The sequence below is a fragment of the Sus scrofa genome, chromosome X (assembly GCF_054392235.1).
Source record: "Sus scrofa isolate SSC_HxYL_T2T_F1_AM1 chromosome X, Sscrofa_HxYL_maternal_Yorkshire_Landrace_v2.0, whole genome shotgun sequence".
Lineage (NCBI taxonomy): Eukaryota > Metazoa > Chordata > Mammalia > Artiodactyla > Suidae > Sus > Sus scrofa.
Window position 1 is genome coordinate 19,156,575 of NC_139401.1, and position 27,883 is coordinate 19,184,457.

A 27,883-nucleotide genomic window follows, 5' to 3' on the forward strand; every position below is an offset into this window, starting at 1 on the left:
TGAAGGGAAAACAGTATATTTTAATAAACAGAGTGAAGACTATTCCAAAGGATTAAATTGTTTCCATTTGCATTAACACTTGCATATGTTAGCAAATAGACTTCATATTGTAGAGTCAACAAAAATCTCATACACTGTTATCTGGAAAAATCTATTAAAAACCAATGTCCAAATTCCCCTTCTAGGTGTATACGCAACAGAAATGAGTGCACATGTTTACCAGAGGGTAGGAACCAGAACGTTCATAGCCATGTCTTTGTAATAGCCTCAGATTGGAAACTACCCAAATGTACATCAACAGAAGAATGGTTTGAAAATACTGCGGTGGTAGAGTCTCAAAATGGAATACCAGACAGCAAAGAGAATGCACAAGTCACTGCTATGCTGAGGAAGTCAGACACAAAAGCATTTTATATACTATGTGATTGCGACGACACGAAGCATAAAACCGGCAAAACCAATTTATGAGGTTGTAAGTCAGGATGCTGGTTGGGGGGGGTTGATGACTGGAGGGAGTGTCACAGATGATAAGGATATAGGTAATGTCTTCTTTCCTTGCTACTTTTTTTTTTTTTTTTTAAAGACCACACCCACAGCATATGGAGGTTCCCAGGCTAGGGGTCAAATCAGCGCTGCAGCTGCCAGCCTACACCACCGCCACAGCAACTCGGGATCAGCTCATGGCCAAGCCAGATCTTTAACCCACTGAGCGAGGCCAGGGATGGAACCTGTGCCCTCATGGATCCTAGCTGGGTTCGTTACTGCTGAGCCATGACGGGAACTCCAGTGTCTTGATTTGGGTGCTACTTACATGGATCTGTTAAGTTTATGAAAATTCACTGAGCTGCTCACCATGATATGTGTATTTTCTCTATGTATATTTTACTGCAATAAAAAGTTAAACCATATAGAACTCATATTAAAGGTTGCTTGAATTTCTGGAGTGATAATAGAATAAATATGCTTTTCCTTTAAACAATCTTGCTGCCAAAAAAAAAAAGTCACTTTTAGGAAATGTATCTAAAATATACAAATGTGATACTGTTTTGCCAGGACAAAAGGAAAAAAAAAATTCCTGGGAGTTGCCTTGTGGCACAGTGGGCGGTATCCAGGTTGTCACTGCAGTAGCCTGGGTCCCTGCTGTGGCGTAGGTTGGATCCCTGGCCTGGGAACTTCCATTTGCCACAGGTGTGGCCAAAAAAATTTTTTTTCTTTGTTTGCTTTTCAGGGCTGCATCCATGGCATATGGAGGTTCCCAGGCTAGGGGTCAAATCAGAGCTACAGCTGCCGGTCTACACCACAGCCACAGCAACGCCGGATCCGAGCCATGTCTGCGACCTACACCACAGCTCAGGGCAACGCCAGATCCTTAACCCACTGAGCGAGGCCAGGGAGCCAACCCACAACCTCAGGGTTCCTAGTCGGATTCGTTTCTGCTGCACCACAACGGAAACTCCCCCCAAAAATTTAAAATAAAATAGAAATTCCTATTTAGATGCACTTCTAGCCAAACTTTGGTTCCCCGTGACACTCTCAGATCAACCATTAAGACCAACAGAAGAGGAAAGAGGCTGGAACTGAAGAGAGGGCCCCAGCCCTCCAGCCACAGCGCTGTCTTTTTGGTGAGAGGGGGCCCTGGTCGCATGCTCCCTATGCGGGCACTGTCTGCTGACATGCAGGAAGGCCATGGACGCTCTGGTTCTGAGGTTCAATCTTCATCCACAGCCCAGAGTCTGATGTCCCAGCAACTGGTGAGTATACGATTTTGGCTCTTTCCCCACTGCGTCTTTGAGCCAGTGATAGACAGTCTGATCCCCAGACATTGGTCCGTCAGGAAACGCGGCAGAGCCTGAGTGCGGACAGCAGAAGTCCTTGTCTCACTGCCTGCTCCCGCTGGTGGACCCCGGGGTGTGGGCTCTCAGTCAAGTGAGGTGACAGAAGAGGACAGCTTGCCAGTGATCGGGGCCCAAACGCTCTCCTTAGAACTTGAAATACAGTTTACCTGTGGCCAAAGAAGCTAAAAATATACCACATGATGGCCTCAAACAGATTCATTATTTTCCAAAGGAAATAGGCACAAAGAGACTATGGGACTTGAGTCCCAGTCAAAACGGCGGGATGAGGAATTCAAATGATGCTGATGAGAACATGCGGACTTGGTTTTTAACATGCTTTATACTTTGTTGCTAAATCCTCATGGCAACTCCCTGTGGATTGCCGCTGAGGAAACTGGGGTACAGAGAAGTGAAGTGGCTTCTCCCAAGACCCACAGCTAGGAAGTGGTAGAGCCAGGAATGGAATCAGCCTGTGACTTCCGGGCTCCTTCTGTCTTAATGCCTGAGGATAAAAGGTGGAATTTTGGAACAGCAAAAGCACTAGACAGAGACTCAGGCAATGAGGGGTTTGGTGTCTACCAGTTTTGCCACTCTCTCATTGGGGCAGTCACTATACTGACTCTGAGTCTCAGTTTCCCCATTCGTAAGATACATAGGGGGTGGGAGTTCTCTAGTGGCATTGTCACTGGATCCAGCATCATCACTGCTGGGACACAGGTCGCTGCTGTGGTGTGGGTTGGATCCCTGCCTCAGGAACTTCCACAGGCTGCAGCCCCTGCCCCCTCACCCCCCACTGAAAAAAAATACATAGGGGTGTAAAGGCCAATCTAAACTCCAGTAGCAGTGCCAAGGTTTGGCGTGGGGTGTTTTAGGCCCCTATAATTTTCTTTATTTTTTTTTTTTTTTTTTGCCATTTCTTTGGCCGCTCCCGTGGCATATGGAGGTTCCCAGGCTAGGGGTTGAATCGGAGCTGTAGCCACCGGCCTACACCAGAGCCACAGCAACGGGGGATCCGAGCCGCGTCTGCAACCTACACCACAGCTCACGGCAATGCCGGATCGTCAACCCACTGAGCAAGGGCAGGGACCGAACTCGCAACCTCATGGTTTCTAGTCGGATTCGTTAACCACTGCGCCACGACGGGAACTCCTAGGCCCCCATAATTTTCATCAACACTCCAACACCGAAAGTAAGAGGCATCTAACAAAAACAGTGCACTATACAAACAGGACAAGCAAAGTCCTCTAGCCAACATGGCTCCCACTTTCCACACAGTTGCAATCAGATTACCAAGCTTGAATTTCTCCTTTATAGAAATTCTGAAGCTACTACTGCTCAGAAGTCCTTTCTGGTTTAAGTCATTCATTCATTCGACAGATGTTTTTAGGCCTACAGCATCAGTGGGGATAGCCCAGGTTATGCTGCAGTAACACACACAGCTCTCAAAATCTCTACGGTTAATGCAACGAAGGTTACATCTTACATGACATGCTCATTATAGGTTGGAACAGGGAAGCTCTACTTCCTGCATTCATTCAGGGACCCAGGCTGACTGAGTAGCCCCTTCTCAAATGTGGCTGGTTGCTGAGCTAGAAGGAAAAGCATTTAAAGGCTCCAGCTCAGTGGGAGTTCCTGAAAGTAAGAAAGTAATGCATCCAAATAGTATCCATGAGGATGCCAGTTCGATCCCTGGCCTCGCTCAGTGGGTTAAGAATCCAGCATTGCTGCAAGCTGCAGTGTAGGTTGCAGAATCGGCTTGGATCCAGTGTTGCTGTGGCCGTGGCATAGGCTGGTAGCTGTAGCTCTGATTCAGTCCCTAGCTCAGGAACTTCCATATGCCACAGGTATGGCCCTAAAAAGCAAAATAAAATAAAATAAATAAATAAAGGCTCCAGCTGAGAAGTAATGTGTGCAACACTTCTGCTCCAAGCTCATCAGCTGGAACTGTTCCTAGAGTTGCACCCAGAAACAGGACCAACGCAGCCCTACAAGGACCCAGGAAGTGGAGAGATAGAAATACTCTGACCTGGGCAGAAGAAGATGGGCAAGACGGGATCCCAGCCCTCCAGGCACCCACAGTCCAACCAGAGAAGTCTCTGGTCATGTGATCCCATCCTCGGTGGAGTAGGCTTTGGTGGATCTAGGTGAGAAACCAATCACAGTTGATGTGAGTGAAGTCACCGTGTGATACAGCACCATTTTTTTCCAGAACATAGCACTAGGTGTAACTTGTTGCACAATGGAAAAGGTAAGTAAATTGCACACTCTCGCGGGGGGCAAAAAGACTCTCTTGTTGAAATACTGAATGAAGACAGTTGGACATGGCATCCTGAACATTCGATGAAAGTGACAAATGGCCGTTTAATGAAAAATGAAGCCAGACTTTGGCCTTGACCAAGATGAGCATGGTGGGACCAGACTTTTCAGAGTGTTCCAATTTGGGAGGAACTGAGCATGCCCCGTGCCAACACAAATAACCAGAGAATCCAGAGGAAACTAAATGCATCCCAGTAGGCGTGCATGCTGGCATTAGCTTGTTCAACTCGCCACCACCCTGCCTGCATGGAGCAACCCCTTGGGGGCCTTGGGGGTAGGGTGGAGATGGGGGAGGAAAACGAACCGACCGCGTTCTTCCGAAGTGACACAGGGGGCAGCTCTCTGGGCCAGACCACATCCAGCTCAGTCCTTACTAAAGCAATGGCCCTTCTTGTTTCTTGGAGGAACCCATGAAGTCCTGGCCGTGTAGTTTTAAAACGAGTCTCTTGGTTTACCTATCTCTGAAACCATAGGGCATATTTCAGGGGGAAACTCTAGACAGACACACCCCTAGGGCACCTTAGTTTGTCTTTTATGTTCATTTTTCTCCCTTGGGGAAGAGACTTTGAGACTATACAAATATCCTGTTTCTCTTCAAACCACCTTCCATTCATTTTAGCATCCATCAATGGATCATGCCTGCGACAATGATTCTGTGTGTTCTAACAGCGCTTTTCCATTTCTCTCATTCATTCCTTCTACATTAATTCACCGGAACTCTTCCACAGGGAGAGCTGCATCTTCTCTCCCATTTCTCTGCTTTTCAGTTATTGATTTCTATCAGTATGTACTCCTGGGTAATTATTTTCGTCTTTAGTTTATAATCCAATGCTATCATTATTTACTTTGTTGTCAAACTGCCTTGGCTTCAGTCATTGGAAGGTCCTTCAGGTTGGCTCCTGTGTCCCATCCTTTTCTGACCACTTTCTTACTTTCAGGAACCACAATATATTCTGGGCTCATCTTGTGTATGACTCCCCATTTTTTTTTTTTCATTTTACCTAAGAAGATGCCTTAAGTCCGCCTCCCTTTAAAAAAAATTTGTTGAACTTCCCGTCGTGGCACAGTGGTTAATGAATCCAACTAGGAACCATGAGGTTGCGGGTTCGATCCCTGGCCTTGCTCAGTGGGTTAAGGATCTGGCATTGCCCTGAGCTGTGGTGTAGGTCACATACGCAGCTTGGATACCATGTTGCTGTGGCTCTGGTGGAGGCCAGTGGCTACAGCTGCGATTAGACCCCTAGCCTGGGAACCTCCATGTGCTATGGGAGCAGCCCTAGAAGAGGCAAAAAGACAAAAATAAATAAATAAATAAAAATAAAATAAAAATTTTTTTAATTTTAAAAAAAGTTGTGTCTTTCTTGCCAGTTCACTGCTCGGGGGTGCATGAATAATGCTCCATTTTATTTGTCCTAAGTTATTTTTCCCAAGTCATAATAATTATTCTAGCTGGGGCTAATGTTTGGGAACTTGGTGGGAGGGAAAAATGCCTGTTAACTAAATACATCCTTCATCATCTTAAAATATTTTTGGTATGCCCACTGGCCCCATACTTCCTTGCTCTCACTTGTCGTCATGACATTTTTGGCTATAAGTACAAGAAACCACAAATCCAACTGGCTTTAACCATGAGGAAATGTGTTATTTCAGGGAACAAGCAGTGTAAGGGTTCTGGCTCCTTTTCACTGGGATCCTTTCAGCTCTGCCATCAGCATGGTCTGGCAACAGAGTACTATGCTTGCCTGTGTCCAGTGAAAGGGCTAAGGGAAGGAGCGGGGTCCTGGACAAGGTAGGAGAGGAAAAAACCTTCCTTCAACTGTGGCTTCAAGAGCCTTCTAATCAGTCTGATTTGGGCCAACTTTGGTGATCTGACCACTTCTGGACCAGTTCTGCCAGGGGAATGCCAGGCACTCATTGGCTTAAGCCTGGATTCAGGAACCAACCACTATCAAAGGGAATGTGATTAACTTGACTGGTGAGGACAAGTGGTTGTCAAATACAAGGCTGCATCAGAATCACTAGGAGGGCTTATTAAAATTCAAATTGCAGGAGTTCCTGTTGTGGCGCAGTGGTTAATGAATCTGACTAGAAACCATGAGGTTGCGGGTTCATTCCCTGCCTTGCTCAGTGGGTTAAGAATCCGGCATTGCCGTGAGCTACGGTGTAGGTTGCAGACGCGGCTCGGATCCCGCGTGGCTGTGGCTGTGGCTGTAGTGTAGGCCGGCGGCTACAGCTGCGATTAGACCCGTAGCCTGGGAACCTCCATATGCTGCTGGAATGGCTCAAGAAAAGGCAAAAAGAGAAAAATAAATAAATAAATAAATAAATAAATAAATAAATTCAAATTGCAGGGAGTTCCCGCCATGGCTCAGCAGAAATGAATCCAACTAGTATCCATGAGGATGCAGGTTCGATCCCTGGCCATGCTCAGTGGGTTAAAGATCCAGCATTGCTGCAAGCTGTGGCACAGGTCGCAGACGTGGCTTGGATCCTGTGTTGCTGTGGCTGTGGTGTAGGCTGGCAGCTATAGCTCCGATTCGACCCATAGCCTGGGAACCTCCATATGCCACAGGTGCGGCCCTAAAAAGACAAAAGACAAAAAAAAAAAAAAAAATCAGATTGCAGGGCTCTAGCCCTAGAGTTTCTGATTCAGTAGTCTTGGGTGGGGTCTAAGAATTTACCCTTTTTTTGTCTTTTTAGGGCCTCACCTGCAGCATAGAGAAGTTCCCAGGCTAGGGGTCCAATCTGTGACCTACACCACAGCTCACAACAATGCTGGATTCTTAACCCACTTAATGAGGCCAGGGATCGAACCCGCATCCTCATGGTTACTAGTTGGATTCATTTCCACTGCACTACAAAGAGAACTCCAGAATTTACTTTTCTGATCGTGCATTTCTAACAAGCCCCCAAATGATGCGGATATTGTTAGGCTGGGAAGCACACTTCGGAGAACTGAGGTAGACCTAATTGGACTAGTTCTGCAGCTGAGGATGGGATCAGTGTACCCTGAGCCACACGGGCTGCATGGAAGAAAGATGTATTCCTGAAAAATACTAGGGGAAGAGAGCCCTCAAGCTTTAATGTGCATGAATCCCTTGGGGTTGTATCAAAACGCAGATTCTCTGCAGTAAGCCTGAGAGTCTCCTGCTCACGCTTGGACCACACTCCGAAGGGAAAGGCACCTGAACCTCGTAACGGTTCAGGCCTTCACTTTCCCAGAGCTGCATGCTGCGCTAACTTCCCAACAGATTCTCCTGCATCTCAGTTACGAGTGGTCCAGTTGGCTTCTTAGACCAGCCCAGAGCACACCCTATCAACTACGGAACCCAGCTCAGAAGCCGTGGTCCATCAGTCTTCAACCGAGGCCCCCGAGTATATCCTCCCTTCCAGCCAGAATCCTTGCACACGGCCTAGAACGTGCCTTGCCCACTCCCGTCCTTTGATCTTTGCATTTGCTCTACACTTCATCTAAACGGTCCTTACCCATCCTCTGCTTCTTTGAAGCTACACCTCTCTCAAGGGCAAGTTCAAAATCTACTTCTCTCCTCTCCCGTATGAATTGATTCTCCACTTACGTGCCAATCCCAGGGTGCCAAGCAGGTGTCCTTCCCCGTCCTGAATTTCCAAAACCCTCAATGTCTGCACCATTCATTAAGCTCTGGTGACTCAGGGCCTTGAATATTAAGTTGCGGTTTTAGTTTTCAACCAGAATATAGCTTTCTTGAGGGTGAGGCCCGCAGCTTCCTTTTTCCCCCCTACATTGTTCACCCCTGAATCTGGGAATAGCAGATGTATTTGACAAATAAAGTTAGGCTAGGCTGCAGTGACAACCCTAACCTTCAAAGGCGTAACTTCACAAAGGTGTATTTATTTCTTCCTCACACGGAGTGAAAGACAGGTCTGGATCCCCACCTCCGCCTTAAAGGAAAGCCATCAGGAGCACGGGCCTCCAAGGCGGCCAAGGCAGGCGAGGGGAGGGGGAAGGAGGCCCTTGGGCTTGTACACGCCTCAGCCGGGAAGTGATACACCATCGCTTCTGCACGCAAGTGATGGGCCAATGCTAGTCCCATGGCTCCAACCTAACTGCAGGGAAGGCTGGGAAATGTACACAAGCACATGGAATATCTGATGAGCACGCATCTATACTGGAGTCCGTAGCAGCAGCTATTTCTTGATCCACTCTTTGAGTCTCTTCCTCCAGGCTATTTTTCAGCTTCAAGAGATCTCTCTTGAGGGCTGAGGACCCAGACCGCACGCAATTCCAGTGTGGCCTTTTCGGACCGTCCTGTGTATTTATACTTTCAGACGCCCGTCTTTACCAGTTCCAGCGCTCGCTCTCTACGCCGTCCCAGTTTTATTTTTTTCTCCATAGTACTAACTGCGAACCAACTTACTTGTGTCTATTGTCCATCTCCCCCCCCAAAATAGCAAGTAAGTTCTATAAGTTCCGTAAGAACACAGTTATTTTGGAGTTCCCATCGTGGCACAGTGGTTAACGAATCCAACTAGGAACCATGAGGTTGCGGGTTCCATCCCTGGCCTTGCTCAGTGGGTTAAGGATCCGGCGTTGCCCTGAGCTGTGGTGTGGGTCGCAGACTTGGCTTGGATCCCGTGATGCTGTGGCTCTGTCGGAGGCCGGTGGCTACAGCTCCGATTCGACCCCTAGCCTGGGAACCCCCATATGCCACGGGAGCGGCCCAAGAAAAGGCAAAAAGACAAAAAAAAAAAAAAAAGAATACAGTTGTTCTGCCGCTGTTGTTCACTATATTTTTGTTGCTTCCGTGTCCCCAGTGCCTAGACCTGTGCCTGACGCATAGGTGGTATTCAATAAACAAAACCAGTGAGTGAACAAATGTGTGAATCATGGGTTTATATGAGAGGAGACGATGCTTCTGCTTTCCTACCAGCTTACTTCCTGGAGGGCAGTGGCCTTGCCTAAGTAGATATACCAAAGGAAAAGTGTATATTAACTACAAAAGCTTGTCCTCTCTAAAACTGCTACTGCCAGAAACATCCCTTGACCCTTTGCTCTGAGCCCTCCTCTGCCCAGCTGTACACTCAAGAGAAGGAGAAGGAGAGACTTAAGAGAAGGCTCCATAAATATTGGTGCCAGGGCTTTTCTTCTCTTAGCTTTGCCTCTGGAGAGACCACGTCCCCAGGGCAGCCTGGGCACATCATCGGAAAGCAAGCTACTAAATAGAGTTTCCAGGGACACTCTGGAACAGTGCTGCTCTTTCCCTCCACCTGAAAAAAAAAAAAAAAAAAAGTTCAAAAAACGCAAGTTATTCTCCACTTCACCAGGTTAGATGCCCAGTTTCCCTCCGGGGAACTTCTTCCCTGGCAAGAACAATAAAATCCCTTTCTTCCAACTGAAGAGGCGGGACTCTTAGGAATAACTCAAGTGCCCTGCTTTTCTGTCTCATCCTCTTTCTTCCTTCACTCCACAAAGCGAAATGTGATAGGAGCATAATTTCTGTAGCTTTTCTAAGAAATTCCTCTTTGCTGGCACATAAAAAGGACTCTCCTGGATTCCTGCCATTGGCCATGGAGCTTTAACACATTGTTGTTGGCTCAGCTGGGGAGCCAAGATGAGTAAAATATTCTCTAAACTCCTGTGGAAATACACAGCAAGTGTTTCCAACCATACTGTATGATTTGACCCAAAATATTTTCCCCCTTTCTATCTGCCAATCCATGTGTTACTTCCCTCAAAACTCCAGGGGCCCTCCTTTCTCAAATCCCATAGCCCTTGAGTTACTAAGAAGATCTGGAGCTACTTCTAACTAGTTTTGTGAACTTCAACAAGTTATCTCCCTTTGCTGGGCTTCTAGTTTCGCATCTATGGGAAGGCATAGATGAGAACTGTTTCCTGAACTTGAGGGTGGACTGACATCTTCTGGAAGGCTTGTGAAAACTGATGACTGGGCCCTTCCTCCAGACTGACGGAGGAAGTTTGAGGGTAGGATTCCAGGATTTGCATCTCCAACAAGTTCCCAAGTGAGGCTGAGGCTGCTGGTTCAGGGATCCCGTTCTGACAGCCACTGTATTAGATGAACTCAGAGGTTCGCATTACCTGTTCATTCAATGAATCCGTAAGTGTGAGTCAGGCTCTTGCGGGTGCAAGTGACAGAAACTTGACTCAAACCAGCTTACATAAGAAAGGGAATTTATCAGCTTCCCATATCCGGGCAGGACTGAGGTGGAGTAGATACTGGATACAGGAATTCAAATTATGTCATGGGATTCCTACCCCACCCTACCCCGCCCCCGCCTCAGCAAGTGGTCCCGATCCCTTCCCTTTTCACAGGGCTTCTTCCATGCTAAGCGCATGAGACACGGCAGTAGACATCCCCAGCTTATATTAGCCCAGATAACAGTCCCAGAGAGGAAAGAGAACTCCTGCTTCCCAGTTCAGGGTAGAATAATGTCAGGGACAGGCTCTCAGGGACCTGGCTTAGACCATCATATGGTGAAGAGGGAGTACTGAGATTGGTGAAGCCTAAGTCACATGCTTTCCCCTTAAGTCGGGGGCTAGAGTGTTGGGAAGGGCAGCGCCCTTCTCAGACCATAAGCTCTGTATCTGTCTGGTCCTTTGTCATATTTTCAGAATCCAGTGCCCAGCAAATAGCAGGCGCTTAACATACATTTGTTGAATGAGTGGATGAGTCATTTCGTGAATGGTGTAAACTTTTCTTAATGAAGCCAAAAATCTTCAAAACTGGTGATCTCATGCACATTGGAGGTAGATGTGAAATTTCTTGAAATTTTCACACAATTTAACTGTGCCCAACCCAAGTATAGGTTGTTGTTTTCTTTTTTTCCAGTAGAGGCTAGAGGAATTACACTAAAATGAAGCATATCCACCACCCCTTATATTCTTTTGGGTTTCTGAGGCTCATGCTTATCCTACTTTGTCTCTGGAAACACAGTCCTGTATTTTTTCCCCTCAAAATAATTATTTCAATTTAGATCCTCTTCAGTGTCTTATAATGAGAACCCTGTAGGCTTTTGTCAGTTGATAATTTTGTTTCTTTTCTTCTTTTTTTGTCTTTTTAGGGCCGCACCCACGGCATATGGAGGTTCCCAGGGTAGGGGTCTAATCGGAGCTACACCTGCTGGCCTACCCCACAGCCACAGCAATGCCAGATCCGAGCTGCATCTGCGACCTACACCACAGCTCACGGCAACGCCAGATCTTCAACCCACTGAGCAAGGCCAAGGATTGAACCCACAACCTCATGGTTCCTAGTTGGATTCGTTTCCTCTGTGCCAAGACGGGAACTTCCTTTTTTGTCATTGTTGTTGTTTTTTGTTTGTTTGTTTGTTTGTTTGCTTTTTGTGGCTGAGCCCCCACAGCTTGAGGAAGTTCCCAGGCCAGGGATCAGGGATTGAACCCAACCCACAGCAGCAACCCGAGCCACAGCAGTGACACAAGCTGGATCCTTTAACCTCTAGGCCACCTGGGAACCTCTAATTGATAGTTTAATAAGACTTAAATTAAGGTTTTTTCCAACAAAGGTAAACATCACCCCCTCCCCAACCCCAGCCTATGTTATATTGGCTTCTTTTTAAGATAATGACTGGATTAGGGGACCTGAGTTCTTTGTTACAAACACTGACTCTTGGGGGTGGGGTACTCAGTTTCCTTATTTGTAAAAGAATGGGGTTGACCAAGATCAATGGTACTCAGACTTGACTGCCCATTACAACCACCTGAGGAGGTTGAAATAAATACTGATGCTTAGGCCCCATCCTCAGAAAACTAGATGTAAATGGTAGGCTCATCAGTGTTTTCAAAAGCTCTTTAGGTGGGTCTAGCGTGCAGCCAGAGTTGAGAACCACCAGCAAGCTCATTCTAATTTAAAAATACTGACTTAGAGCCAGAAAGCCAGCCCCACTACGTAGGCAAATCACTTAATCTCTCTAGGACTCAGTTTCTCTATTTGTAAATGGAGACATGAATAGTACCTAGAATTACTGTGACGATTCAATGAGATGATCCAACTTAAACTCTGCTATTTAGTTTGGTTCACAAATCCAGCCAGTGGTATCTGCATCACTTGGGTGCTTCTTAGAAATGCAAAATCTCAGGTTTCTTCCAGACCTACTGAAACAGACTCTGCATTTCAAAGACCCCCAACGTGATTCTTATACATGTTACAATTTGAGAAGCATTGGTGTTGAGGATTTAGTAGACTATTCGGCACACAGTCAATGTTCAATCAATGCTAGTCACTACTGCTATTTGTACTGATAATTCTCCAGATAAATCTTTCTATTTCCATCCCCAATTTTTTCAGACCCCTCACTTTTTCATTTTTGTACTGTTCTTTAAAATAAGCATTTATTCTCAACGTTACTCATTATTAAAGATGTAAAATACAAATATGTTTTAATTATAAGGGGAAACATTTCATAACCAAGTTTGGGGGTATTTTTGGGGGGGGAATTGTTTGTTTTTGGTAAATTGAATCTATTTCTGCATTGCCCATCTTCAGTGCCCTTGACAGCCACACAGCTCTTTTTCAGTTTAGAAAAATAAAAATGTATTTCACATAATTAGGATTGTTCTTTAAAATCACCACGTGAGGTATATTCTACTTAAAAGCAGAGATTATTCAAAGAGCAAGTCCTTGGCCCCTGCATGAAGATCTAAAGATGCGGATACTTAGCAATCTTGGTTCAACATAAGAGAGTTGCTACTGGCTGCTGATATCCTTGCCTCTGAGGATGGAGTCTCCATTGGCATCTATGTGATTAAGGAAGCTAAGACCACCAGCTAAGACCCTACTGTTTTTCCTCCCTTACAAAGGCAGAATTTCTTCTGGTATTTGCTTATGAAAATTAAGGATATTCCTTGTCTTTAGAAAACAGAATTATAATTATAATCCTTTTTTTTTTTTTTTTTTTTTTGGCTACACCTATGCATAGCCAAGTTCCTCAGCCAGGGATCAAACCCATGCCCAGTTGCAACCTTGATCCTCCGTTTCTTGCCACTTGTAGCGTGGTGCTGCTTGTAAGAAACGCAGAATCTCAGGCTCCACTCCAAACCTACTTGCATCAGAATTGTGTAGGAGAAAATGTCCCACTAAAATGTAGAAAGGAGAGACCCCGGCCATGATGACTAAGCAAAGTCTAGCCAACTGCCCCAACCAGTCCTCCCCCATGCATCTGCTTCTGTAAATTTGTTGCCGCATCTACTACCTTGCCTGACGTCACTCCAGTCCAACTAGCCAAGCTTGGACCCGGAAGACGTAGCCCATAAAAGCCTTGTGAAACCCTTCTTTCGGGGCTCAGACTCTGGAGAGTGATCTCATCTGAGCCTGCCGGCGTCATAAACCTGAGTTCTCCAACTCTCCGAGTGCTCGCTTGGTTTCTCGCCGGGTAAAAGAGCTGATCCACTACGGCCACAGAGCTGCTGGAGCTGGTACGCTACAGCCACGGGGCTGTCGCCAGAGCTGATACGCTGCAGCACAGGGCTGCTGGGTATCTGCCGTAACAATTGTGGGGTTTTTTTTTATTTTATTTTATTTTTTTAATTACGGCTGCACCCGAGGCATATGGAACTTCCTGGGCCAGGGACTGAATCTGAGCCATAGCTTCAACCTACTCTGCAGCTGCAGCAATACCAAATACTTAACCCACTACACTGGGCCAGGGATCAAACCTGAATCTCCACAGCCACCCAAGCCCATGCAGTCCGACTCTTAACCCACTGCGCTAGCAGGAACTCCCATCTCTCTCTCTCTCTCCTTTTTTTATTTTTAATAAAACAAGGAATTTTAATTATAAATGCAGCTCTCTTGTAAACTGGCTGTGCTACTTTTAACTTTTTGAAACTTTACTTTTAAATATTTTCTAGCTTTATTGAGATATAATTGACACATAACAACATCTATAAGCTCAAGATATATAACATGTTGATCAGATACATTTATATATTGTAAAGTGATTATCAGCATAGCACGAGCTACCATTTCTATCCCATCCCATAACAGAATTGGTATTTTAATGAGATACCCAAATGATCTGTTTGGACATTAAAATTTAAGACACAGGAGTTCCTCTGTGGAGATTAAAGGTCTGGTGTTGTCACTGAAGTGGCTCAGGTTGCTGCTGTGGTACAGGTTCAATCCCTGGTCCAAGAACTTGCCACAAATGTGGCCAAAAGACTTTTTTTTTTTTTTTTTAAGAAACACTGTTCTTGGCCATCATCCAAAAGTTTACAAACAGTAAATGCTGGAGAGGGTGTGGAGAAAAAGGAACCCTATGACACTGTTGGTGGGATTGTAAATTGGTGCAACCACTGCGGAAAACAGTGTGGAGATTCCTCTGAAAACTACACATAGAACTCCCATGTGACCCAGCAATCCCACTCCTGGGCATCTATCCAGAGAAACCCATGACTCGCAAAGACACATGTACTCCAGTGTTCATTGCAGCACTCTTTGCAATAGCCAAGACATGGAAACAACCTAAATGCCCATCGACAGAGGAGTGGATCAAGAAGAGGTGGTACAGAGGCACAATGGAATATCACTCGGCCATTAAAAGGAACGAAATACCGGCATTTTTAGCAACAGGGATGGACCTAGAAATGATCATGCTAAGTAAAGTCAGCCAGACAATGAGACACCCACATCCAATGCTTTCACTGACATGTGGAGTCTGAAAAAAGGACAGACGGAACTTCTTTGCAGAACAGATACTGACTCACAGACTTTGAAAAGCTTATGGTTTCCAAAGGAGACAGTTCAGGGGGTGGGGGGATGCGCTGGGCGTGTGGGGTGGGAATCCTATAAAATTGGATCATGATGATCATTGTACAACTACGAATGTAATAAATTCATTGAGTAATAATCATAAAAAAGAAACACTGTTCTTGATACTTTTACACATTATCTTCCTACTCCATGTTTTTAAAAATTGATTTAGGGGAGTATTGACACTTTGTCTTGAATATTTTTTCCTCTAAATAAATTTTAAAAACCTCCAAACATTAATGCCTTCCACTTCCCCTTATTTTGAGGGACTACTTTTCCCCTCATTATCCCCCTTGATTTTCTCATTTTTAGTCATACACTTTATTCATCATTCCAGAAAGTGAGTCTGTGAAATAAGAGGTTGTAAGACTGTTCCCAAGAGCCCCCAGGGGACCATGTGCAAAACTATCAGTCACACCCCTTATGAGGCAACTAATTTCTTATCATCAATGGGAAGTTCTTTTGTGTCCTCAAAGATGGCTTTTGCAAACAGAAAATATTATTCGGAGGTTAATTTGGTTCTTGGAAATCATTTTCTATTTAAATTAACAAAGTTTAAAACTTAAAAACTGAGATCTTTCTTAAGCTTTTAAGATCAACCTACAAATCCTGCTGTTTTCTTTATAAATACAATTGTTTTTTAATCAATAATTTTACAGGGACTTTGACAACTAAGTCCTTTAAAAATTTAAATTAAATTTACACATTTATTTTCTGTTTAAATATATCAGTTGTCTCCTAACAAAGAACTTCCTCAAGAATGTTACTGATTCTAATAAATCTGATAAAGTTAAACTTCTAAATAAGCTCTTTCAGGAGTTCCCATTGTGGCTCAGCGGAAACGAACCTGTCTAGTTATCCATGGCCTTGCTCAGTGGGTTAAGGACCTGGCATTGCCATGAGCTGTGGTGTAGGCTGCGGACGCAGGTTGGGTCCTGAGTTGCCATGGCGGTGGTATAGGCCAGCAGCTATAGGTCTAATTTGACTCCCTAACCTGGGAACTTCCATTTGCCATGGATGTGGCCCTAGAGAGACCAAAAAAAAAAAAAAAAGAGAGAGAGAGAGAGAGAGAGAGAGAGAGAAAGAGAAAGAAAAAGACGGGGGAAAAAAAAAGTTCTTTCAAATGTTCTAATACTGTTTGCAAACTTGGTAAATTAGTCATCACAAGCCTAAGTCAATTACTCATGGACACATTTTAAATTAGAAACTTAGGGATAATTTGTTAGACAATCAAATACTCAAAATTATTTTAAACATCCCAAGTAGGAACATGCAGAGAATTCCCAATTATAAGACAAAAATATTAATACTATGGGCTTGATTAATTTACCTAGCTCGACGCTTAACTGTCTATCTTCACAGAGTTAAAGCATTGGTTCTCAACAGGGAGTGACTATGCCTCTTCAAGGCACATTTGCCAACGTGCAGGGACATTTTTATTGTCACAACCTGAGTGGAGGAGAAGTTCCGCCGGCATCTAGTGGCTAGAGGTCAGGGACGCTGCTCTATATCCTTCCATGCAAAGGACAGTCCCCCACAGCAGAGAATTATCCAGCACAAAATACCAGTGGTGCCCAAGTGGAGAAACTCTGGCTTAAAGGTGCTATTTAAGGAGACAATGATGCCATCGCAAGCACTCTGAGGTCATGCCTCAAGTGAATTTTGGGGTTGTCTTCTCAGTTGACTGAGATTTGGTCAGAATACGGAGCTAGACATTTATAGTGATCTTTCTTACAACTCAAACTGCCTTACAGTGCCCCCACCACACACACGTATTTTTTTTTTCATAGTGGTTATCCCAGTGGGCAACTCCAAGTTCAGATCCCATAAAGGAGGTTAGTTTTGCTGTTAGAATCCCCTGGCCAAGTTCAAGTCAAGGCTTATTTACTTGTGTAACTTCTTTTGCCTTTTTCATCTGATAAGAGTCAATAAGAGACCCTTCAATCCAGAGTGCTTCGCTGATTGGACTTATCTAATCCACCTATAGCTTTATTCTATTATGAAATTTTATCCTACTTCATGGGGCTGAAACACTTGAAGGACTCTTATTGGATTCTGCCTATTTGTCAGGTTTACTCGGGCTAGATGGTCAAGTTCTAAAGTCATTCTAATGCTGATTATGATGAAAAAATATATATTTATGTAAATAAATCTGTACAATTATGCTATATTAAAGTATTTAATATAGTGTAGATGATATACATGATACATATAGTATACATACACTATAGGTATATAAATTATATATATCATTACATGTCTAGCATGTGTCAAGCACTGATACTGTACATTAATAGTGCTCTAGGCATAAGAACCGCAATTTAAACTGCTTATAGTTTTCTTTTTTCTTTCTTTTTTTTTTTTTTTTTTTTTTTTTTGTCTTTTTGAGGGCTGCACTTGCAGCATACGGAGGTTCCCAAGCTAGGGGTCTAATTGGAGCTGCAGCCGCCGGCCTACACCACAGCCGCAGCAACTTGGGACCCAAGCCACATCTGTGACCTACATCTCAGATCCTTAATCCACTGATTGAGGCCGGGGATCGAACCTGCAACCTCATGGTTCCTAGTGGGATTTGTTTCCGCTGCACCATGACGGGAACTCCATAAACCGCTTATAGTTTTTTATAAGCCTCTCTCTCAATGCTTTCAAACTAATCAAGCTTTCCTATCCACTCATTCACCAAGTATTCATCGAGTATCTATTACGTGCCATATACTGTGGGAGGTACTGGGGATAAAAGGGGGCAAAGATATACATGTTCTCCACTCTCATTGACATTACAGTCTAAGGCTCTTTTTAGGATTAAATGAGATAATATATGACCACTCTTTATACTCCTAAATTACTATGCAAACTCCAAAGATTCAGGCACACAGAGGCTACCGCAGATTCAAGTGGGAAAAGGTTGCATCTACAAGGTTTAGAGTCATCTCAGGGTTGAATTCTGGAAAGTTTCAATTCTTTTTTCTTTATAACAAAAATCACAAAGGAATGTGGTTACCCTGCTCTTGAGTGTGGATGAATAAGGTTGACGCGGTCAGTAAGAGAGGCTCTGCTATCCGCAATCTGTGGCTATCAAGACTGCCCTCGGGCCAACATCAGGCCTTTCCCAAAGGAGGAGGACTGTGACTGGGTAGTTATTATGGGCCAGGTCTGGATGGTGTAGTTCACTTTTGCTTGTATTTCATTGGCCAGGCTAGAGATCAGCCATATTGCTACACCTAACTGGAGGAAGGGGATCTAGTTTTAGGGATCAGCCAACCACTCTCTAACGCGCCCATTCATGCAAGATTGATTAATTATGGTGGACAGGGTTATGTGAAAACCCTGGACTGAGCATCTTGAGTCTTGATACTTGATTCATTTTATATTTCTAAAGCTTAAGAGTTACACTTAAAAAAAGGATAAAACATATGTGTGTTAGTTTCTGAGGGCAATTGTCTCTGCCTCTTAAGGCCACAGTTTTTTCATTTATAAAAGAAAACACTTAAGTAACAAAAATTACAGCATAAATAAAACAGAAAACAGAAAAACAATAGAATCAATGAAACAAAAGTTGATTCTTTGATAAGATGAGCAAAATAACAGATCTCTAGCTATACTGACCAAGAAAAAAAGAAGACTCAAATTATCAAAATCAGAAAAAAAAGAGGGGCTATTACTATTAACTTTAAAGAAATAAAGAAGATTATAATGGAATACTATTAACAACTCTATGCCAACAAATTAGATAACTTAGATGAAAAATGTCTAGAAAGACACAAACTACTTAAAGTGACTCAAGAAGAAATAGAAAATGTAGACCTAAGCAAGCAAAGAGGCTAGATGAGTAACTAAACTACCCACAAAGAAAAGCCCTGGTCCAGGTAGCTTCACTGATAAATTCTACCAAGTATTTAAAGAATTAGTACCAGGAGTTCCCATTGTGGTGCAGCAGAAATGAATCCTACTAGGAACCATGAGGTTGCGGGTTCAATCCCTGGCCTCCCTCAGTGGGTTAAGGATCTGGCGTTGCCATGGCTGTCGTGTAGGCTTCAGACGTGGCTCGGATCCTGCGTTGCTGTGGCTGTGGCAAGGCCCACAGGTGTAGCTTTGATTCAACCCCTAGCCTGGGAACCTCCATATGCTATGGGTGAGGCCCTAAAAAGCAAAAAAAACAAAAACAAAAAACCTATTCTTCACAAACTTCTGCCAAAAAAAAAAAAAAAAAGAGGAAGGTATGATTTCCAACTCATTCTATGAGGCCAGGATTGCCCTGACAACAAAACCAGACAAAGACACCATAAGGAAAGAAAACTACGGACCAATATCTGTCATAAATACAGATGCAAAAATCCACAATAACATATAAAAAGGATCATACACTGTGACCAAGTGTAATTTATCCCAGAAATGTAAGTTGGTTAAATATGCAAAAATCTATTACTGTTATACACTAAATTAAGAAAATAAAGGGGAAAAAACCATGTGATCATCTCAGTAGATACAGAAAAAATAACATGTGAAACTATTCAACACCTCTTCATAATAAAAACACTCAACAAATTAGGAATACAAGGGAATTTTCTCAACCTGATAAAAAGCATCTACCAAAAGCAAAACAAAACAAAACAAAAACCCCCAGAACTAGCATAATACTTAACGGCTTTCCCTAAAATAAGGAACAAGAGAAGGATGACTACTCTCAATGTATCAATTTAACATGGTACTAGAGTTTCTAGCCAGGGAAATTAACGAAAAAAGAAAAAAAAAGGCAGCCACATCAGGAAAGCAGTAGTATAACTATCTCCTTTGACAGATAACACAACCTGATATACAGAAAATCCTAAATAATTCTCTAAAATCTACTAGAACTAATAAACAAGATCAGAAAGATTGTGGGATAAAAAATCAATATACACAGTTCCCTCTGTGGAGCACTGGGTTGAAAATCTTGACTGTAATGGCTTGGGTCAGTGCAGAGGTGTAGGTTCCCTCCCTGGCCAGGTACAGTGGGTCAAAGAATTCAGCATGGCCATAGCTGTGGTGTAGGTTGCAGCTGTGGATTGGATTCAATCCCTGGCCTAGGAAATTCCTCATGCCATGGATGTGGCCATTGAAAAAAAAAAAAAAAAATCAATACTCCCAAATCAATTGTATTTCTATATACTTACAATGAACAATCAGAAAATGAAATTTTTAAAAAATCCCATTTACACTAGCACCTAAAATAATAAAACACTCAGGAATAAAATTTTAAAAAGAGGAAGTTATTGGTGTGGCTCAGGAGTTAACAAACCTGACTAGCATCCATGAGGATGCAAGTTCGGTCCCTGGCCTTGTTGAGTGGGTTAAGGATCCGGCATTGCCATGAGCTGTGGTGTAGGTCACAGACATAGCTCGGATCCTGAGTTGCTGTGGCTGTGGCATAGGCTGGCGGCTACAGCTCTGATAGGACCCTTAGCCTGAGAACCTCCATGTGCTATGGATGTGGCCCTAAAAAAGACAAATAAAAAATTAAAAAATTAATACAATTTTAAAAAGAAATTCAAAACTTATATTCTGAAAACTACAAAACATTGTTGAAAGAAATTTAAGACCTAAACAAACGGACAGAAATTCATGTTCACAGATCCGAAGAGTTAAACTGTTAAGATGGCAATAGTCTTCAAGTTGATCTGTTAGGTAGGATAGGAAAGGGAATCAGACCTGGGTGACTCAGAACAGGTCATTTATCATTACCAAAAACCAGAGGCCTGAGATCAAACAGTAAGGACCAGCGCGGACAGCAGCGGCACGCTCTTTGGAGCATTTCCCTGTAACTTATCCCCCGTGCAGATAAGGCATTCTGTCCAAAACCGATCGGAGGATCAAAACGCACCCCCATACAGAGATCAAACAACACTCAGCCCTAACACATGGTGAAGGGGGCCAGGGCAGGAGAAACTAGTGGGCCTGGGGTGGGAGAAACTGGGTCCGCAAACAGGTCTGCAGCATGGGGATAGAGGAGGAAACCCAACTGTGAGAAGACCCAGAACCCACTCCAGGGTGGCGCCCTCTCTCTGAGGGCATGAATATATTTGCTGTGCACTTGACTCCGGAGAACTTGATTGCCATCTGCAAGGCAACCGGTGGCGGCGGCAGTGGCGGCGGCAGTGCCTTTCCTTACAGCAGACAGACCAGGATCGGCCCCCTTCAAAAGCACCCTAACAAGAGCTGTAACTTTTGACCTAAGACGCTATTGCTTTAAGGGGACTTCCCTTCAATTCAGAGCCACTGCTGTTTGGAAATGAACACTCCTGCCTAGAGTGCCTGCCTGCCTCGATCCCTTGCACTGTGTCAGTTCCAACTTGGCAAAACCACCGCCTCTACCCCAAGGCCGCTACAACACTTCCCAGGTGGAATGGTCCCCACCAGGTGGCCCACCACTCCAAATCCTTGCTGCATGTGGGCAAGAAATGTGAGAAATAACACAGAGAACCATAACAGATCTATAGATTAAATGTAAAATCTAGTCCGGTTTTTTACAGAAATTGACAAGCTGTTCTTAAAATTCATATGGACATGGAAGGGACTGAGAATAGCCAAAACAATCTTTAAAAAGAATAACAAATTCGGACTTAAACTTATTGATTTCAAATCTTTAGACAAAACTACATTAATCAAGATAGTGTGGTACCGGCATAAGGTCAGACATATATATACACAGATCAATGGAATAGAATTAAGAGTCCAGAAATACTTTCACATTTACAGTGAATTGATTTTCAACAAGGGTACCAAAACAATTCAATAGGGCAAGAGTAGTCATTTCAACAAATGGTTTTGGAACAACTGGATACCCACATGCAAAAGAATGAAGTTGGATCCCTACTTTACTCCATATACAAAAGTTAACTCAAAAAGAATCAAAGACCTACATATAAAAGCAGAAAATGTAAAACTCTTAGAAGAAGATATAAGCCTATATCTTCCTGGCCTTAGATTAGGTGATGATTTCTTAGACATGATACCAAATGCACAAATAACAAAAGAAAAAATAGTGAGATTGTACCTAATAAAAATTAAGAAACGTTGTGCTTCAAAAAACAGCATCAAAAAAATAAAAACACAACTCACAAAAGAAAATATTTGTGAAGGGGAGGAAAAATAATTTCCCCTCTACCTTTCTAGGTTCTTGGCTGAGACCTCCCTCTCTCCCATTATAAAAAGACAGACTAACAGGAGAAAAACAAACAGAAGTTTAAGAACACATATCCCTCAGAAAATACTCTGGAAAATTCAGCAACTCTCTGAAATGGCCCAAGTCTCCACCTTCAATCCCACCTCCAGCTAAAGACAAAAGATGCGGGGCTACGATTGGAGAAGGCCTTTTGATGGGAGGTGACCCGGAACCACACAGTAAATAAGGCTAAGGTTGTTATGCAGATTTAAGGTCACGCCTTCTCCACTGATGAAGAGTTTCTAGAGATTTAGTCATTCTTCTCTTCCTGGTACAGAGATGGAGACACCCTTAAAAATGGAGATTTTCCTTATAAATGTAAATATCTCTAACAAGAGGGCAACTTTCACTATGCTTTCAGCAAGTCTCCCTTGTCTGCAGCCTCTCAAAAATAATCAATATGCCAGAGAGGCATACTTAGGGGTGGCAAATTCTGCTCTCCTTCATTTGCAAATCATATAACCGATAGGGGACTTGTTCTTAGAAAATATAAAGAACCCTTACAATTCAATAATAAAAAGACAAACCAGTTTAAAAACAGGCAGAAGGACTGAACAGACATCTCTCTAAAGAAGATATACGAATGGCCAATAAGGAGTTCCCATAGTGGCTCAGCAGTTAAGAAACTAGACTAGTATACATGAGGATGCGGGTTCGATCCCCGGCCTCCCTCAGTGGGTTAACGATTTGCCGTGAGCTGTGGTGTAGGCTGCAGATGCGGCTCAGATCCCAAGTTGCTGTGGCTGTGGCGTAAGCCAGTGGCTACAGCTCCAATTAGACACCTAGCCTGGGAACCTCCATATGCTCGGGTATGGCCCTAAAAAGACAAAAAGACAAAAAAAAAAAAAAAAAAAAAAAAAGCCAATAAGCACATGAAAACTGGCTCATCAACATTAATTATCAAGGAAATCCAAATCCAAACCCTAATGAGATACCATTTCATACCTAATAGGATGACTATAATTGAAAGAAGAGAAAATAACAAGTATTGGTCCAAGGATACAGAGAATCAGAACCCTCATACACTGCTGGGGGGAATGTAAAATGGTAAACCTGTTTTGAAACAGTGTGATAGTTCCTCAAAAGATTTTATAGAGTTACCACATGATCCAGCAATACAACTCTTTGGTACATACCCAAGAAAAATAAAAACATACACCTACACAAAGACCTTCACATGAATCTTCATGGAAGCATTCTTTGTAATAGCCAAAAATTGGGAAGAGGCAAATGTCTATCAACTGATGAAGGGATAAACAAGATGCAGCATAGCCATACAATAAAATATTACTTGGCCATGAAAAGGAAGGCAGTACTGTTGTGTATTGGTTTAAGAGGATTTCTAACACACTTGTTTGGATCTAAGCACGAGGTCGTTTAGTTCTAAGAGTGAAATTGTTTACATTGAGGAGGCTATGTCCAGATGCCGTCATCAACATCTGTGGTTGTCAATAAGCACTGAGTAGCCCAGCAACTGAGCTACTGAACATGTGGAAGAGCCACCAAGGCTGGGGAATGTTTAAGCTTTAAATACCAAGGGGTTAGACCAGCAACTAGAGAGCGTTCGGTGTGGGTGAGTCTACTCTTGGTTCATCTAAATAGCTCTCCAAAGACCTTGAAGCATTACCTCCTGCCCAGGCCAAGCGACTCTTTGTCGGCAGTGGTGAGACCATGAAGTGCCCTGTGAAGGAGATCTTGCCCACCAAGATCACCAGTGCCTTTATTCCCTGGCAATGTGCTCTAGAAACAAGAGACTGTTACTTTTATACCCGCAGCTGGATGTCAGCTCTTGGTTGGCTAAGCCGACTCTCCAGAGAACCAATTCGCAGAGAGATATACCTCCTCTAAATTTGGACTTTATTCCTTTTATCTTTTCCTTGCCTGGGACACTAGTGTGATTAATCTATCACTGGTTTGGAGTATTTCTTTATTGGCTTATTAAGAGACATCATCCTGTATGCTACTGGCTTATGAAATTATTATAACTCCTGCACTGAACTTGTGTTAAATAAATTATTGGCACAGACAATCTCAGTCTCTGAGCATAATTTGGTGCCAAACAAAACAGGTACTGATACATGTTACAACACGGATGACCCTAGAAAACATGATGCTAAGTGAAGAGGTCACTCCTAAAAGGCCACAAACTGTATATTGCATAATTTCATTTATATGAAATGTTCAGAATAGGAAAATATATAGAGATAAAAGGTAGATTAGGGTTAGAGTGGGGCAGGATGGTGGTGGTGGGGTTTGAGGGAAAATGGGAAGTGACTGTTAATGGGTAAGGGGTTTCTTTTTAGGGTGAAGAAATATTCACAAATTTATTGTGGTGATGATTGTACAACTTTAAATATACAAAAAATACATCAAATTGTACCCTTTAAAGGGGTGAATTGTATGCTATGTGAATCATATTTCAATAAAGCTGTTGTTGAAAAAAATTTAAGAAGGCATTGGTGGTTAAGTCTCTATCAACTGGGATGCTCTAGAACTGATTTATCTAAATGAACACATCAGGGATCCCCAGGGTAATCAAAATGATAAAGCCCCACACAAAGAGCTTCTTTTTAGGTTACTTCTATAGGGTAACAAAACTCTGTGTGTGTGTGTGTGTGTGTGTATGTATGTGTGTGTGAGCACACAAAGGCATGCGCGCGCATATGCAGGGATTTATATAATCTGCGTTTAGTCCACTTGTTCAAACAACAACACATTGAAACTCCAAAAATCTTGGGAGCCACAGCTTCAAATACTTTTATATTCATTGTGAGAAATACCTGTTTATTTGTTTCTTGGGCTTGTGGTAAGGAAATTAAAATCTAGTCATAGTTATCTCAACAGATGCATGCCCATGGCAGAACTCACCCTGGTGGTGAACTGGTGCCTGGAGCACCATAGCTCTAACAAGAAGCTATCTCTGCTTAGTCATACCATTAAAAAAAAAAAAAAAAAAGTCAATTCTATCAACTTGGAAGCCGTACGTAAGAATGCCAATGGCTAAGAAAATATGAATCATGAGGGTTGTGATAAGGAAAACTGGATTACATTTGCATGCTATTTAAAATCTATTATGTGTGCAGTTGTCTTATACATTATTTGATACTGAGTTAGTTACATCTAGGAATACAGATCCCAGGACAAACTTTTAAATATACTTTCTTATCTACCCTCTAAGAAACTGGGAGCCAATGTGGAGCTGCAACTCAATCTTCTACTTCCAATCTCGGCTCTGATTTTAAAAACGTATCAATTCACCCAAACACAAGAACATTTATCCAGTTATAAAATTGTATCGTAAATATTCAAGCTTTCCAAAGAGTGCAACCGAGCTGCTGAACCCCTTGAGCTACCAATAAAGAAAGTCCTTCTCTATACACAGATCTTGCTAAAGCCATGAACAGCATCTTAGTGAAATTCGCCTAATCACATTTTCCAGAAATGCCCCCAAATGTTTATTTTTGCTTAAAGGATGAAAATTGCTTGCCAGTTACTAAAATGTACGCTTGTGTCAAAGTGAATGCCAGCCCTTGAAACTTTCTAACTATATATTTGTGAAGAAGAAGTAGTAATACCATGGAGAGGATTGAGATCTATATCCAGAAGATGGTGTCAAGAGTCAAAATAATTGGTGCTCACTTGAAATATAGGTAATTTTATGTGTAAGATCAGCTCCTGTTAAATAAAGCCAAACAGACATTTCAAAACAAACAAACAAAAATACAGCATTTGGAAGAAGGCAGTAAGTGAACAGGATCTTTGGCAGGTACTTCTGAGATCAAATATTACCTTATTAGTCAGAGTTGCAGCAGGGAACAGAAGGCACACTCAGCTGGGATGTGTGAAGACAATTCAGTGAAGAGACTATTTATGGAAGTATGTTCGGGGTTAAGGGAATCAAGGGATGTCAGGGTGTTCAGAGACCAGCAACAGTGGGAAGCTTACTACCCCTGGGTTGCAAAGGAGAAGGGAAAGAAATGATGTTTTCAGCTCCCAGGGAGAGCTGGAGCCACAGACAAGGAAAGACTAACAGAAGCTGGAGTTAGGAAGGGAGGCGACTGCTGCCATAGATGCTCCTATAGATGGAGAAGAGAGGCGCTGCGAAGAATCACCCAACCTCTCTCCTTCTTCTCCTACGCTCCAGTCTCCTGTGGTGATTGCCCCTGGCCGAACCCAAACAGAAACCAGAGGATAAGCAAGTCTTGGGGTGCAGAGTAGGAGCTGGATGGGCCAAAAATGGATTAGGAAGAGGGATTCAAGCAAAGAATACCCAGCATGCTGTAGAAGGTGAAAACGGGGATAAAAACAGTACGTACCTCCTAGGATTAAATGCGATTGCACATATATTTCTTAACCCAACACCAGGCATAGAAGAAACAGCCAATTAATGCTAGCTATCGTTTTCACAGTAAAGGCTACTGAAGGTACAGACATACTTACTTGTTTCAAGTTATAGCCAGTTTATCAATCAATGTTAAGATTTAAGACCTCTTGAATGTGATTCTGAAAGCTGGCTTGCATGGATGTCTTTCCAAGCTGCCTTTTTCCATTAAACCTCAAGACTTTATACTCCGTAACAGAGCCAGTGATGTGTCAGGCAGCAACGTTATCTCCTCCAAATAATAAAGCAGAAACCAGAGAATGTGGAGGAACTCCTCCTTCCCCTCTGGAAAAATAATACATTAAAAGTCCACGTTTTTTTCTCTTTTGATTTGCAGATGGACTCATAAAACATGAGTATTCTAGATTCTTCAGCTCCCAAAATTCCTCCCCACCTGCCTTTGATGCCTGAAATTCTTCTATAAAGGAATATAGTTTTTCCTTCTGTAAGACATGGCAATAAAAACTGCCCTTGGGAAAAGAGCATATTGACCAAGAGTTCAGATGCTTCCCAGACAGCAAATTTTGATACAGGCAGAAAGGGAGTGAACTGGCTGCCTTTAACTACTCAGGCCCTGCTGAGACTGAAAGAGGCAAGATAAGTGGGAGTGCTCCCCACTGGCTGTGCCAGGAAAGGAAGGTTCCCAAGGCCTGGGCTGAATTAAAAGGGCTGTGACTCAAGGCAGTCTGAGCAGTGCAGCCAGCTGCAGGGGAGAACCAGAATAGCTCTTGACTGGAGCCAAGGTCAGAGCTGGGAAGTCAATTTCATGTGTGCCATCCAAAAGGTGAGGCCAGGACAGAAAATTAGTATGGAATGTGAGTTGTGCCTAGGGGCCATGGTCAAAACACCTAACAACATGTATAGTGACATAGAGATGCATATATAGAAATATATGTAGATAGAGATAAAGACAGATTTGGATATGTTAATATATATATAACATATTAATAAATATTAAATGCTTATAAATCCCTTTAGTCTCTAAAATCTATATATTTATATATTATAAAGCTGCTTATTAGAGCATTCATCTAATAGTTCTAAACATTTCTAAATTATTTGTTGATTTTCAGAAAATCTTAATGTAATCTTTTGTTTGATATGGCCTGTTAAAGGCCTCTGAGTGACCAACGATTTGACATAGGGAGCAACGTCAATTCTCCTAACTACACCATTAAATTGATAATCATTAGGGGAGTTCCCATCGTGGCTCAGCAGTAAGGAAGCTGACTAGTATCCATGAGGACGTAGGTTCGACCCCGGGCCTCACTCAGTGGGTTAAGGATCCAGCGTTGCTGTGGCTACGGTGTAGGCCAGCAGCTGAAGAAGCTCCAATTGGACCCCTAGCCTGGGAACTTCCATATGCCACAGGTGCAGCCCTAAA

General features: G+C 43.0%; 1 protein-coding gene across 5 annotated transcripts in view; it reads right to left on the reverse strand.

Annotated features, from left to right (window-relative positions):
• The window catches only part of ADGRG2 (adhesion G protein-coupled receptor G2), a 237,400-nt gene that overhangs the window by 149,647 nt on the left and 59,870 nt on the right, over positions 1–27,883 (reverse strand). For 2 of the 5 annotated variants that reach the window (XM_085008637.1, XM_085008640.1), the window contains exon 3: positions 3,862–3,975. The exons of the other annotated variants lie outside the window; for them this stretch is intronic. The gene's annotated coding sequence lies outside the window, so the exon portion shown is untranslated. The remainder of the gene's footprint in view (positions 1–3,861; positions 3,976–27,883) is intronic. 5 annotated transcript variants of the gene reach the window in all.